The following is a 15,571-nucleotide window of genomic DNA, read 5'->3' on the forward strand; positions in this document are numbered from 1 at the left end:
ACACTGGATGTATGTTCCCTGAGAGATTTGCCTGACACCTTGCTCCTAAGCACAGATAAAACGGCTTAACATAGAATTAAAAACATAGAATTAAAAAGGTTTTTATTGGATATTATTAATCCAGATCAGATAGGTTTTTTAAATGGACGATACATTTACCTGACTTTCTCTCGGAGGACCTGAGCCATAGGACCATGCCCCAGGACTACCTGGCCTCATGACTCCTTGCTCTCCCCAGTCCACCTGGTCGTGCTGCTGCTCCAGTTTCAACTGTTCTGCCTGCGGCTATGGAACCCTGACCTGTTCACCTGACGTGCTACCTTGTCCCGGACCTGCTGTTTTCGACTCTCTCTCTCTCTACCTCACCTGCTGTCTCTAACTCTGAATGATCGGCTATGAAAAGCCAACTCACATTTACTCTTGAGGTGCTGACCTGTTGCACCCTCTACAACCACTGTGATTATTATTTGATTTTGCTGGTCATCTATGAACTTTTTAACATCTTGACCTTGTACTGTTAAAATCTCCACCCGGCACAGCAAGAAGAGGACTAGCCACCCCTCACAGCGTGGCTCCTCTCTAGGTTTCTTCCTAGGTTCCTGCCTTTCTAGGGAGTTTTTCCTAGCCACCGTGCTTCTACATCTGCATTGCTTGCTGTTTGGGATTTTAGGCTGCGTTTCTGTATAGCAATTTGTGACATGTACTGATGTAAGAAGGACTTTAGAAAAACATTTGATTGATTGATTGATGATACAAGACAATTACTTGACACAACAGAACACTGAGACATCGAAGGAACCAGGCCGGGTCGTTCATAGCAGATTTTGAAAAGGATTTCATGCATTTCAGCCGTGTGTAGTTGGCCGACTCCCACCACGGTAAAGGAGGTGCAGCGGTTTCTAGGGTTTGCCAATTACTACCGGAGGTTTATCCGGGGTTTTAGTCAGGTAGCAGCTATCATTAACTCACTGCTGATAGGGGGACCGGTACGTTTGCAGTGGTCGGCTGGGGCGGACAGGGCTTTTGGTCACCTGAGGGCTCTGTTTACCTCACTGCTGAATGGGGGACCGGTGCGACTACAGTGGTCGGCTGAGGCGGACAGGGATTTTGGTCACCTGAAGGCTCTGTTTACCTCACTGCTGAAGGGGGGACCGGTGCGGCTACAGTGGTCGGCTGAGGCAGACAGGGCTTTTGGTCACCTGAGGACTCTGTTTACCTCACTGTTGAAGGGGGGCACGGTACGTTTGCAGTGGTCGGCTGAGGCGGACAGGGCTTTTGGTCACCTGAGGGCTCTGTTTACCTCGGCTCCCATGCTGGCTCATCCGGATCCCTCTTTGGCGTTCATAGTGGAGGTGGATGTGTCCGAGGTTGGGATAGGAGCCGTGCTCTCTCAGCGCTCTCTCAGTGCTCGGGTACGCCACCGAAGCTCCACCCCTGTGCCTTCTTTTTGAGGAAGTTCAGCCCACCAGAGAGAAACTATGAAGTGGGGGACCGGGAGCTGTTGGCTGTCGTCAAGGCTTTGAAGGCGTTAAGACATTGGCTTGAGGGGGCTAAACATCCTTTTCTCATCTGGACTGACCACCGCAATCTGGAGTACATCCGGGCGGCGAGGAGACTGAACCCTCGCCAGGCAAGGTGGGCCATGTTTTCCACCCGTTTTATTTTCACCCTATCTTACAGATCAGGTTCCCAGAATGTTAAGGCAGACGCACTGTCCCGGCTGAATGGCACAGAGGAGCGGCCCATGGATCACACTCCCATACTCCCGGCCTCCTGCCTGGTGGCACCGGTAGTGTGGGAGCTGGACACGGACATTGAGCAGGCATTGCCACCATAATTTGCAAATAAATTCATTAAAATTCCTACAATAGCATTTTCGGGATTTCTTTTCTCATTTTGTCTGTCATAGTTCAAGTGTACCTATGATGAAAATTACAGGCCTCTCTCATCTTTTTAAGTGGGAGAACTTGCACAATTGGTGGCTGACTAAAAACTTTTTTGCCCCACTGTGTATATATACTGTATATATATATATGTATATATATATGTTTCAACCGTTTACCACCAGCACTCATAGCTCAGTGGATGAGCGCTCACAACAGTGTGTATGTTATACAAAGACTAGATGATATGTATTCAGGGCACAGTATGGCTCGTGGGACGTGCTCCTAGAGTGCCTGAGAGAGAGATTCATGTTAGCACTTTGGATTCTCTCACTGTATTCTGAGGTGAACGAGAATTCTGGAAAAATGTATTGAATTCTCTTTAATGTTTACTTCTGGATCTCTCTGCATCTGACTTGCATTCGTCCAATCTACGACACGGTTTACAGCTGTTGAAAGGAGCACCTTAGCTCCACCGTGGAGGCCCAGGCGAAAGTGATTGGTTGGCTGTATTGAGCATTAATCAGCCACAGTTGGAATTGTTAGGAGGCACCCACCTCACCTTCCATTACATGATTTAATGCCTCGCGTTGCCAAGGCAGCACAGTCGGTGAGAGAGTGTGTATGTGGATGGGATAGGGGCTATCAGTGTGTGTGTGTGTGTGTGTGTGTGTGTGTGTGTGTGTCTGTGTGTGTGTGTGTGTGCGTGCCTCTCCATCTGTCATTAGGGTTTGGTGGAGAGGAGACTCCACGGAGCCCAGAAACCTGGGGTCAAGTCCAGGCTTTCTCAACCCCCGCATGCCGCCTCCCTCTCCATTAAACTCAGTGGAGGCACAGACAGACTGGGAGAGAGGGGGGGGGTAGCAGGGGAGGAGGGGGAGGGGGGAGATGGCAGAGAGAGGGAGGGAGGGAGGGAGGGAGGGAGGGAGGGAGGGAGGGAGGGAGGGAGGGAGGGAGGGAGGGAGGGAGGGAGGGAGGGAGGGAGGGAGGGAGGGAGGGAATGGGTGGTTGTGAGAGGACAGTTGGGGCAGTGAGAGAACAGTTGGGGCAGAGAGAGGACAATCAGGGCAGTGAGAGGACAGTCGGGCAGTGAGAGGACAGTCGGGGCAGTGAGAGGACAGTTGGGGCAGAGAGAGGACAGTCGGGGCAGAGAGAGGACATTCGTGGCAGTGAGAGGACAGTCGGGGCAGTGAGAGGACAGTCGGGGCAGTGAGAGGACAGTCGGGCAGTGAGAGGACAGTCGGGGCAGTGAGAGGACAGTCGGGGCAGAGAGAGGACAGTCGGGGCAGAGAGAGGACATTCGGGGCAGTGAGAGGACAGTCGGGGCAGTGAGAGGACAGTCGGGGCAGTGAGAGGACAGTCGGGGCAGAGAGAGGACAGTCGGGGCAGTGAGAGGACAGTCGGGGCAGTGAGAGGACAGTCGGGGCAGAGAGAGGACAGTCGGGGCAGAGAGACGATATTCGGGGCAGTGAGAGGACAGTCGGGGCAGAGAGAGGACAGTCGGGGCAGTGAGAGGACAGTCGGGGCAGTGAGAGGACAGTCGGGGCAGTGAGAGGACAGTCGGGGCAGTGAGAGGACAGTCGGGGCAGTGAGAGGACAGTCGGGGCAGTGAAAGGACAGTCGGGGCAGTGAAAGGACATTCGGGGCAGAGAGAGGACAGTCGGAGCAGTGAGAGGACAGTCGGGGCAGTGAGAGGACAGTCGGGGCAGTGAAAGGACAGTCGGGGCAGTGAGAGGACAGTCGGGACAGAGAGAGGAGAGGAGGAGTGGTAAACACAGAGGGGAGCAAGAGGAGAAAGATTTGAAACTTAATGTTTGTGCTGTTTACATCTTTTAGCCTTTTAAGTGCTAAACTCTGTCCTCCAAGAGAATGAGATGCTAACTAAACTCTGTCCTCCAAGAGGATGAGATGCTAACTAAACTCTGTCCTCCAAGAGAATGAGAAGCTAACTAAACTCTGTCCTTCAAGAGAATGAGATGCTAATGTAACAGTATAACTTTAGACCGTCCCCTCGCCCATACCCGGGCGCGAACCAGGGACCCTCTGCACACATCAACAACAGTCACCCACGAAGCATCGTTACCCATCGCTCCACAAAAGCTGCGGCCCTTGCAGAGCAAGGGGAAATACTACTTCAAGGTCTCAGAGCAAGTGACGTCACCGATTGAAACGCTATTTAGCGCGAACCGCTAACTAAGCTAGCCGTTTCACATCCGTTACACTAACTAAACTCTGTCCTCCAAGAGAATGAGATGCTAACTAAACTCTGTCCTCCAAGAGAATGAGATGCTAACTAAACTCTGTCCTCCAAGAGAATGAGATGCTAACTAAACTCTGTCCTCCAAGAGAATGAGATGCTAACTAAACTCTGTCCTCCAAGAGAATGAGATGCTAACTAAACTCAAAGTGTTTCATCAGATGGCTTGGACAGATCATGTCATTGACCTCACTGGGACTGGAACCACAGACAGGTCATTGACCTCACTGGGACTGGGACCACAGACAGGTCATTGACCTCACTGGGACTGGGACCACAGACAGGTCATTGACCTCACTGGGACTGGGACCACAGACAGGTCATTGACCTCACTGGGACTGGGACCACAGACAGGTCATTGACCTCACTGGGACTGGGACCACAGACAGGTCATTGACCTCACTGGGACTGGGACCACAGACAGGTCATTGACCTCACTGGGACTGGGACCACAGACAGGTCATTGACCTCACTGGGACCACAGACAGGTCATTGACCTCACTGGGACCACAGACAGGTCATTGACCTCACTGGGACTGGGTTGAACATGTGTTTGTTCTCTGACCACAGTGAGTAAATAGATCAAATAATGTCCCTACCTGACCTCAGTGTGCCAAAGGTGTCATGTGAGAGGTGTCACCTCTCACTGCCCAGGGTCTAGTGTCCCCACCTCTCACTGCTCAGCGTCTGGTTTCCCCACCTCTCACTGCCCAGGGTCTAGTGTCCCCACCTCTCACTGCCCAGCGTCTGGTGTCCCCACCTCTCACTGCCCAGGGTCTAGTGTCCCCACCTCTCACTGCCCAGGGTCTAGTGTCCCCACCTCTCACTGCCCAGGGTCTAGTGTCCCCATCTCTCACTGCCCAGGGTCTGGTTTCCTCACCTCTCACTGCCCAGGGTCTGGTTTCCCCATCTCTCACTGCCCAGGGTCTGGTTTCCCCACCTCTCACTGCCCAGGGTCTAGTGTCCCCATCTCTCACTGCCCAGGGTCTAGTGTCCCCATCTCTCACTGCCCAGGGTCTGGTTTCCTCACCTCTCACTGCCCAGCGTCTGGTGTCCCCACCTCTCACTGCCCAGGGTCTGGTTTCCCCACCTCTCACTGCCCAGCGTCTGGTTTCCCCACCTCTCACTGCCCAGGGTCTAGTGTCCCCATCTCTCACTGCCCAGGGTCTAGTGTCCCTATCTCTCACTGCTCAGGGTCTGGTTTCCTCACCTCTCACTGCTCAGGGTCTGGTTTCCCCACCTCTCACTGCCCAGGGTCTAGTGTCCCAACGTTTCACTGCCCAGGGTCTAGTGTCCTCACCTCTCACTGCCCAGGGTCTGGTTTCCTCACCTCTCACTGCCCAGCGTCTGGTTTCCCCACCTCTCACTGCCCAGGGTCTGGTTTCCTCACCTCTCACTGCCCAGCGTCTGGTTTCCCCATAGCCATGGAACTTGGGCTTGCAAGTGTTTTAATTATGTATCTTTCCTACAAGGTTATGTAAGATGTTATATTTGTTAAAATACATGTTAGATATTGAATAACATCTGCTAACCACGTGTATGTGACCAATACAATTTGATTTGATTTGAGATGTAACCTACGTTTCTCAAAACATCACACAGAGAGAACCGTCGCTAAGTGCGTCGTTGGAGCATGTGTCGATACTAATAGGATAGAAAGAAAGGGTGCTCTTTCTCCATTCAAATATTTTCTTAAACATTATAATTATTTCACAATCCTTGTCAGAGTCTATCTAGAAGATAGTGAAGGAGTCAGGCGCAGGACCTAGGTAAGAGTAAAAAAACACTGTATTTACTCTATCCAAGAACGGAACAAAAATCCTGTTACAAACAAGGACAAGACAGGATAAAACTCCAACACACGAAAAACAAAACAGAAAGGGAAACCAGAGGGTTAAATAAGGAACATAATCATGAGATGGGAACCAGGTGTGTAAAACAGACAAAACAGAAAGGGAAACCAGAGGGTTAAATAAGGAACATAATCATGAGATGGGAACCAGGTGTGTAAACAGACAAAACAAAAGGAAAAATGAAACATGGATCGGTGGCGGCTAGAAAGCCGGTGACGTCGACCGCCGAACGCCGCCCGAACAAGGAGAGGGAACAACTTCGGGCGGAAGCCGTGACAATACTGATGACGGATCAGCTCCTAGAGAGATGTTACCAGCTACGGCTCCAAATGTTGAGGCGGCTTATTCTTATGTGTGATACACAGTGATACTTTCTTGGATAGTAATTAATCAATAAAAATGTTTGGCTACACATCGTGAAACATAATAAGGCACTACAGACAGTTGCCTACAAGTAGAAAACTATATAACTCATTTGGTTGAACATTAAATGTGTTTTACTATAATTGAAATAGGCCCATGGTTCTATTGTTTAATTGAAATAGGCCCATGGTTCTATTGTTTAATTGAAATAGGCCCATGGTTCTATTGTTTAATTGAAATAGGCCCATGGTTCTATTGTTTAATTGAAATAGGCCCATGGTTCTATTGTTTAATTGAAATAGGCCCATGGTTCTATTGTTTAATTGAAATAGGCCCATGGTTCTATTGTTTAATTGAAATAGGCCCATGGTTCTATTGTTTAATTGAAATAGGCCTATGGTTCTATTGTTTATATTTTAATGAGGTCATCTGGGTTTTCATTTGAAGCATCATCTTTTTTTACGTTGGTTGTTTGAATTAATTGCAAAGACGTTGGCAACTTTGTATTGTAGTCAACGTTGTTCTGAAGTTATCGGTGTTCACAGAGAGATGGATAAACCATGTGATTCTGTGTTCAGTGGAGATCATCTGTGTATACAGTGACGCGGGAGGGCAAAAAAAAAACCCATCTAACAACCCACTTAGCTGTTCTGTGAGTGGTAAATGGTCAATCACAAGCGTTTTTTCCAAGTGCAACGTTAATAAAGACGGTTTTGGGAAACAGCTCGGAGATTTAACGATGCTCCTACTACGAAGGTTCTAACGATGAACTTTGAACCATGTATTTTGGGAAACCGGGCCCAGGTCTGTGCGTGGGGTGAATTTACCCTCTGTCATAGAAACACAGAGAGGAGGAACATGTTTGCTGACCGACACTTCTGCTTACAATGAAGACCAATTATATCGCACAAAACCCCCTGCCTCATCATGTCATTGGAATAACCCACTGGCAGGCCCAGGAGGGTAGAGCTGCACGTTGGGTATGTCTATAGTCTATTACAGTCTGAATTACAGGGGAGGATGCCAGATGGGATTATAGGGGGGGTCTTGTGGATGGATAGGGAGTGTGGGGGGGTGTAGTTTTATCTGTTGAGCTGGAGACTCAGACAAACAGCATCTCTGGTGGGTGGCTGAGGGAGGGAGGGGCGGAGATGGAGAGTGGGGGTCGATGTGCGGGTGGGGGTGGGGGTGAAGGTGTGGAGTGATGGGTACCAGGTACTGGCTCCAAGAGAGAGCGGCTCCCTGGCTGTTTCATGGCGGTGTTATTTTTACCTTAGACCCCCATCCAGGACAGAGGAAGCAGGGCGGAGAGTAACCCCTAAGACTCCTACCTACCTCCCACCTTTCTTAAACCCCCCTACTCTATTCCCCATCTAAAACCTCCTCCAAAACCCCCTACTGTATTCCCCATCTAATACCTCCTTCAAAACCCCCTACTCTATTCCCCATCTAGTACCTCCTTCAACCCCCCTCACCTCCTCCTACAGCTTCTATCTCAAGGCCATCAGACTGTTAAACAGCCACCACTAACATTGAGTGGCTGCTGCCAACACACTGACTCAACTCCAGCCACTTTAATAATGGGAATTGATGAGAAATGTAAAATATATCACTAGCCACTTTAAACAATGCTACCTAATATAATGTTTACATACCCTACATTATTCATCTCATATGTACATGTATATACTGTACTCTATATCATCTACTGCATCTTTATGTAATACATGTATCACTAGCCACTTTAACTATGCCACTTTGTTTACATACTCATCTCATATGTATATACTGTACTCAATACCATCTACTGTATCTTGCCTATGCCGCTCTGTACCATCACTCATTCATATATCTTTATGTACATATTCTTTATCCCCTTACACTTGTGTCTATATGGTAGTAGTTTTGGAATTGTTAGCTAGATTACTTGTTGGTTATTACTGCATTGTCGGAACTAGAAGCACAAGCATTTCGCTGTACTCGCATTAACATCTGCTAACCATGTGTATGTGACAAATAAAATGTGATTTGATTTGATTCTATTCCCCATCTAAAACCTCCTTCAAAACCCCCTACTCTATTCCCCATCTAAAACCTCCTTCAACCCCTTACTCTATTCCCCATCCAATACCTCCTTCAAAACCCCCTGCTCTATTCCCCATCTAATACCTCCTTCAACCCCCTACTCTATTCCCCATCTAATACCTCCTTCAACCCCCTACTCTATTCCCCATCGAATACCTCCTTCAACCCCCTACTCTATTCCCATCCACTACCTCCTTCAAAACACCTTACTCTATTCCCCATCCAATACCTCCTTCAACCCCCCTACTCTATTCCCCATCTAATACCTCCTTCAACCCCCCTACTCTATTCCCCATCTAATACCTCCTTCAACCCCCCTACTCTATTCCCCATCTAATACCTCCTTCAACCCCCCTACTCTATTCCCCATCTAATGCCTCCTTCAAAACCCCCCTACTCTATTCCCCATCTAAAACCTCCTTCAACCCCCTACTCTATTCCCCATCTAATACCTCCTTCAAAACCCCCTACTCTATTCCCCATCTAAAACCTCCTTCAACCCCCTTACTCTATTCCCCATCTAATACCTCTTTCAAAACCCCTTACTCTATTCCCCATCTAATACCTCTTTCAAAACCCCCCTACTCTATTCCCCATCTAATACCTCCTTCAAAACCACCTACTCTATTCCCCATCTAATACCTCCTTCAACCCCCTACTCTATTCCCCATCTAATACCTCCTTCAACCCCCTACTCTATTCCCCATCTAATACCTCTTTCAAAACCCCCCTACTCTATTCCCCATCTAATACCTCCTTCAAAACCCCCTACTCTATTCCCCATCTAATACCTCCTTCAACCCCCTACTCTATTCCCCATCTAGTACCTCCTTCAACCCCCCTACTCTATTCCCCATCTAATACCTCCTTCAAAACCCCTTACTCTATTCCCCATCTAAAACCTCCTTCTCCATGTCCACTATCTTTCCCTCTCCATTCCATTCATCACCACACATACACCACTATGATCATCGGCTACCTCCTTCAACCCCCTACTCTATTCCCCATCTAATACCTCCTTCAACCCCCTACTCTATTCCCCATCCAATACCTCCTTCAAAACACCTTACTCTATTCCAAATCCAATACCTCCTTCAACCCCCCTACTCTATTCCCCATCTAATACCTCCTTCAACCCCCCTACTCTATTCCCCATCTAATACCTTCTTCAACCCCCCTACTCTATTCCCCATCTAATGCCTCCTTCAAAACCCCCCTACTCTATTCCCCATCTAAAACCTCCTTCAACCCCCCTACTCTATTCCCCATCTAATACCTCCTTCAAAACCCCCCTACTCTATTCCCCATCTAAAACCTCCTTCAACCCCCTTACTCTATTCCCCATCTAATACCTCCTTCAAAACCCCCTGCTCTATTCCCCATCTAAAACCTCCTTCAACCCCCCTACTCTATTCCCCATCTAATACCTCCTTCAAAACCCCCCTACTCTATTCCCCATCTAAAACCTCCTTCAACCCCCCTACTCTATTCCCCATCTAATACCTCCTTCAACCCCCTACTCTATTCCCCATCTAAAACCTCCTTCAAAACCCCCCTACTCTATTCCCCATCTAAAACCTCCTTCAACCCCCTTACTCTATTCCCCATCTAATACCTCCTTCAAAACCCCCCTACTCTATTCCCCATCTAAAACCTCCTTCAACACCCTTACTCTATTCCCCATCTAATACCTCCTTCAAAACCCCTTACTCTATTCCCCATCTAAAACCTCCTTCTCCATGTCCACTATCTTGCCCTCTCCATTCCATTCATCACCACACATACACCACTATGATCATCGGCTACCAACAACACAATCTCAGTCTCACCATCTCCCCTCTTTAAATCAAATCAAATCAAATGTATTTATATAGCCCTTCGTACATCAGCTGATATCTCAAAGTGCTGTAAAGAAACCCAGCCTAAAACCCCAAACAGCAAGCAATGCAGGTGTAGAAGCACGGTGGCAAGGAAAAACTCCCTAGAAAGGCCAAAACCTAGGAAGAAACCTAGAGAGGAACCAGGCTATGTGGGGTGGCCAGTCCTCTTCTGGCTGTGCCGGGTGGAGATTATAACAGAACATGGTCAAGATGTTCAAATGTTCATAAATGACCAGCATGGTCGAATAATAATAAGGCAGAACAGTTGAAACTGGAGCAGCAGCACAGTCAGGTGGACTGGGGACAGCAAGGAGTCATCATGTCAGGTATTTCTTTAGCCCCAAGATCACTGACTCATTAGGAATACTGTCCTCCACTGCTCACACACACACACACACACACACACACACACACACACACACACACACACACACACAGCTACCAACTATCAAAAAACGATGTGAAATAATTTACTTAAACTAATATGGAATGCAGAAATTCCATAATGTTTTCATTTCAACGAGAGCATTTTGTTCAAATATTAATTAAAGTCTGAATCATGAACAATGTCGTGCGCAATGGATGGCCCAACGGCCAGCCACGTATGTTTGATCTTCTACAATGGATGGCCCAACGGCCAGCCACGTATGTTTGATCTTCTACAATGGATGGCCCAACGGCCAGACACGTATGTTTGATCTTCTACAATGGATGGCCCAACGGCCAGCCACGTATGTTTGATCTTCTACAATGGATGGCCCAACGGCCAGCCACGTATGTTTGATCTTCTACAATGGATGGCCCAACGGCCAGGTACGTATGTTTGATCTTCTACAATGGATGGCCCAACGGCCAGGTACGTATGTTTGATCTTCTACAATGGATGGCCCAACGGCCAGCCACGTATGTTTGATCTCCTACAATGGATGGCCCAACGGCCAGCCACGTATGTTTGATCTTCTACAATGGATGGCCCAACGGCCAGCCACGTATGTTTGATCTTCTACAATGGATGGCCCAACGGCCAGGTACGTATGTTTGATCTTCTACAATGGATGGCCCAACGGCCAGGTACGTATGTTTGATCTTCTACAATGGATGGCCCAACGGCCAGCCACGTATGTTTGATCTCCTACAATGGATGGCCCAACGGCCAGCCACGTATGTTTGATCTTCTACAATGGATGGCCCAACGGCCAGGCACGTATGTTTGATCTTCTACAATGGATGGCCCAACGGCCAGCCACGTATGTTTGATCTTCTACAATGGATGGCCCAACGGCCAGCCATGTATGTTTGATCCTCTACAATGGATGGCCCAACGGCCAGGCACGTATGTTTGATCTTCTACAATGGATGGCCCAACGGCCAGGCACGTATGTTTGATTTTCTACAATGGATGGCCCAACGGCCAGGTACGTATGTTTGATCATCTACAATGGATGGCCCAACGGCCAGCCATGTATGTTTGATTTTCTACAATGGATGGCCCAACGGCCAGGTACGTATGTTTGATTTTCTACAATGGATGGCCCAACGGCCAGGTATGTATGTTTGATTTTCTACAATGGATGGCCCAACGGCCAGGTACGTATGTTTGATCTTCTACAATGGATGGCCCAACGGCCAGGTACGTATGTTTGATCTTCTACAATGGATGGCCCAACGGCCAGGTACGTATGTTTGATCTTCCACAATGGATGGCCCAACGGCCAGGTACGTATGTTTGATCTTCCACAATGGATGGCCCAACGGCCAGGTACGTATGTTTGATCTTCCACAATGGATGGCCCAACGGCCAGGTACGTATGTTTGATTTTCTACAATGGATGGCCCAACGGCCAGGTACCTATGTTTGATTTTCTACAATGGATGGCCCAACGGCCAGGTACGTATGTTTGATCTTCTACAATGGATGGCCCAACGGCCAGCCACGTATGTTTGATCTTCTGATGAAGCTCACCAGTGGTGATGTCATCCCCAGTACCTCCTCCCTGTACCCTAAGCACACCACTAAATAATGATCATTATGGCCATCATAAAGACTACACGTGGAACTCGCTTTCATTCTCTGCCGTTATCTCTCTCTTCTTTCTTCTCTCTCCTCTGTCTCCTGTCAGGCTATCCCTCTCTTCAGATCTAAGTGTTCCTGTCCTTTCCTTGCCCTCTCTCTCTCTCTCTTTCTCGCTCTCTCTCACACACTTTCTATTTCTCTCTCTCCCCCTCTTTCTGTACTGCTCTCTTGCTTGATTCATCTCTGTCTCTCTCTCTCTCTCTTGCTTCATCATCTCTCTCTCTCTCTGCCTCTATCACTCCCTCCATCTGTGTCTCTCTCAATCGCTCCCTCTATCTTTCTCTCTCCATCTCTGTCTTTCTCCATCTCTCTCTCCCTCTCCCCATCTCTCTCTCTCTTTATCTCTCTCTCTCCGTCTCTCTCTCCCTCAATCTCTCTCTCTCTGTCTTTGTCTCCGTCTCTCTCTCCGTCTCTCTCTCTCCCCGTCTATCTCTCTCTATCCGTCTCTCTCTCTCTCTCTCCCTCTCTCCGTCTCTCTCTCTCTCTCTCTCTTGCTTCATCTCTCTCTCTCTCTGCCTCTATCACTCCCTCCATCTGTGTCTCTCTCAATCGCTCCCTCTATCTTTCTCTCTCCATCTCTGTCTTTCTCCATCTCTCTCTCCCTCTCCCCATCTCTCTCTCTCTTTATCTCTCTCTCTCCGTCTCTCTCTCCCTCAATCCCTCTCTCTCCGTCTTTCTCTCCGTCTCTCTCTCCGTCTCTCTCTCTCCCCGTCTATCTCTCTCTATCCGTCTCTCTCTCTCTCTCCCTCTCTCCGTCTCTCTCTCTCTCTCTGTCTATCTCTCTCTCTCTGTCTCGCTCTCTCTGTCTCGCTCTCTCTCTTTCTCTCTCCGTCTCGCTCTCTCTCTCTCTCTCTCTCTCTCTCTCTCTCTCTCTCTCTCTCTCCCTCTCTCTCTATTGTCTGTGAGTCTGTGCCTCTGAACATGTACTTTGGATAAACCGGAGCCTCTCTTCTGTTTCCTGCACATGGATGCACCCTATTTATTTAACACTAAGAATGAGAGACCAGAGAGAGACCAGCGAGAGCCCAGAGAGAGATCAGAGAGAGAGACCAGAGAGAGACCAGAGAGAGACCAGAGAGAGACCAGAGAGAGCCCAGAGACCAGACAGAGCCCAGAGAGAGACCAGAGAGAGACCCGAGAGAGACCCGAGAGAGACCAGAGAGAAACCAGACAGAGACCAGAGAGAGACCAGACAGAGACCAGAGAGACACCAGACAGAGATCAGAGAGAGACCAGAGAGAGACCAGAGAGAGACCCGAGAGAGATCAGAGAGAGATCAGAGAGAGCCCAGAGAGAGACCAGAGAGAGACCAGAGGCCAGAGAGAGATCAGAGAGAGCCCAGAGAGAGACCAGAGAGAGAAAAAAATTTGGGAAAATTAATAAAAACTCTTCTCCATTGTGTTAAATCCAGCGGGGACTGCTGAAGGGTTACACCAGGGAAATAATTGTGTGTGTGAGAGAGAGAGAGGGATCACAGATTTATAGATTCAACTCCAACATCCAGATCCTCCTCTGAGCCTTTTTAAATATTTGTAATCATGATTTGTTTGATTATATGGAGGAGTGAGCGGAGGAGAGCTGGAAGTGTTTGATGTCACTTTTTCTCCTTTTTCCCCTTCCTTTTCCTCAGTCATCTTCCATTTGGGATCAAGAGTTCACAGAAGTGCTTTACTCAGCTCCTCTGGCTGCAGTACTTTAGCCCCCCAACTCCCCCAGCCCGCCTCAGCCATTCCCCCCCAGCCCCAGTCCCTCTCAGCCATCCGCCCAGCCCCACTCAGCCATTCCCCCCCAGCCCCAGTCCCTCTGAGCCATCCGCTCAGCCCCACTCAGCCATTCCCCCCCAGCCCCAGCCCCCCTCAGCTATCTGCCCAGTCCCCCTCAGCAATTCCCTCCAGCCCCAGTCCTTCTCAGCCATCCCCCAGTTCCTCTCAGCCAAATACCCAGCCCCCCTCAGTCATTACCCCAAAGCCCCAGTCCCCCTCAGCCATCCCCCAGCCCCCCAGTCTCCCTCAGCCATCCCCCAGCCTCCATCAGCCATTCCCCCCCAACTCCAGTCCCCCTCAGCCACCCCCCAGTCCTCCTCAGCCAACCCCCAGCTCCAGCAACCCCTCCTCCTAGCATCACACAGTGAGGGCTTTTCCCCTCATCCTAGCATCACACAGTGAGGGCTTTTCCTCCTCCTCCTAGCATCACACAGTGAGGGATTTTCTCTCTCTCTCTTACTGTCTCTCTCTCTCTCTTACTGTCACTCTCTCCTACTGTCTCTCTCTCTCTTACTGTCTCTCTCTCTTACTGTCTCTCTCTCTCTTACTGTCTCTCTCTCTCCTCCTCTCCCTCTCTCTTACTGTCTCTGTCTCTCTTACTGTCTCTCTTTCTCTTACTGTCTCTCTCTCTCCTCCTCTCCCTCTCTCTTACTGTCTCTGTCTCTCTTACTGTCTCGCTCTCTTTCTGACTATACGCTGACTGTAAGTATGCACATGTGCGTTCCTGTGTGTCAGCCAGCTATTGCAGGCAGGTTTGTGAAAGAGGTGGGAGGGTTGCGGGAGTAGGTTTTCTGTTCCAGCTGCTATCTCCAGCAGTAAAGACTAAAAGTCTGGCCAGGAAAGCACAGTCATTCCTCTTTGCTTTAACGTCGCCTGCAAGTTTTTCCATTCTGAAAAAAAGCTCACCGACAACACAGGGGAGTGGCTGTGTACCTATGTATGTCACTGTATGTGTGTGTTTCCATGAGCGAGTGTGTGTGTGTCTGTGTGTCTGTGACACTGGTTCTGTTTCCACATAGATTTATTTTAGAATTAAACCTTTATTTAACTAGGCTAGTCAGTTAAGAATATATTCTTCTTTACATTGACGGCGTACCGGGGAACAGTGGGTTAACTGCCTTGTTCAGGGGAACAGTGGGTTAACTGCCTTGTTCAGAGGAACAGTGGGTTAACTGCCTTGTTCAGAGGAACAGTGGGTTGACTGCCTTGTTCAGGGGAACAGTGGGTTAACTGCCTTGTTCAGGGGAACAGTGGGTTAACTGCTTTGTTCAGGGGAACAGTGGGTTAACTGCCTTGTTCAGGGGAACAGTGGGTTAACTGCCTTGTTCAGGGGACCGGTGGGTTAACTGCCTTGTTCAGGGGAACAGTGGGTTAACTGCCTTGCTCAGGGGAACAGTGGGTTAACTGCCTTGT

This window comes from Oncorhynchus mykiss, chromosome 16 (assembly GCF_057628025.1).
Source record: "Oncorhynchus mykiss isolate SJ-2025 chromosome 16, ASM5762802v1, whole genome shotgun sequence".
In the NCBI taxonomy this organism is placed as follows: domain Eukaryota; kingdom Metazoa; phylum Chordata; class Actinopteri; order Salmoniformes; family Salmonidae; genus Oncorhynchus; species Oncorhynchus mykiss.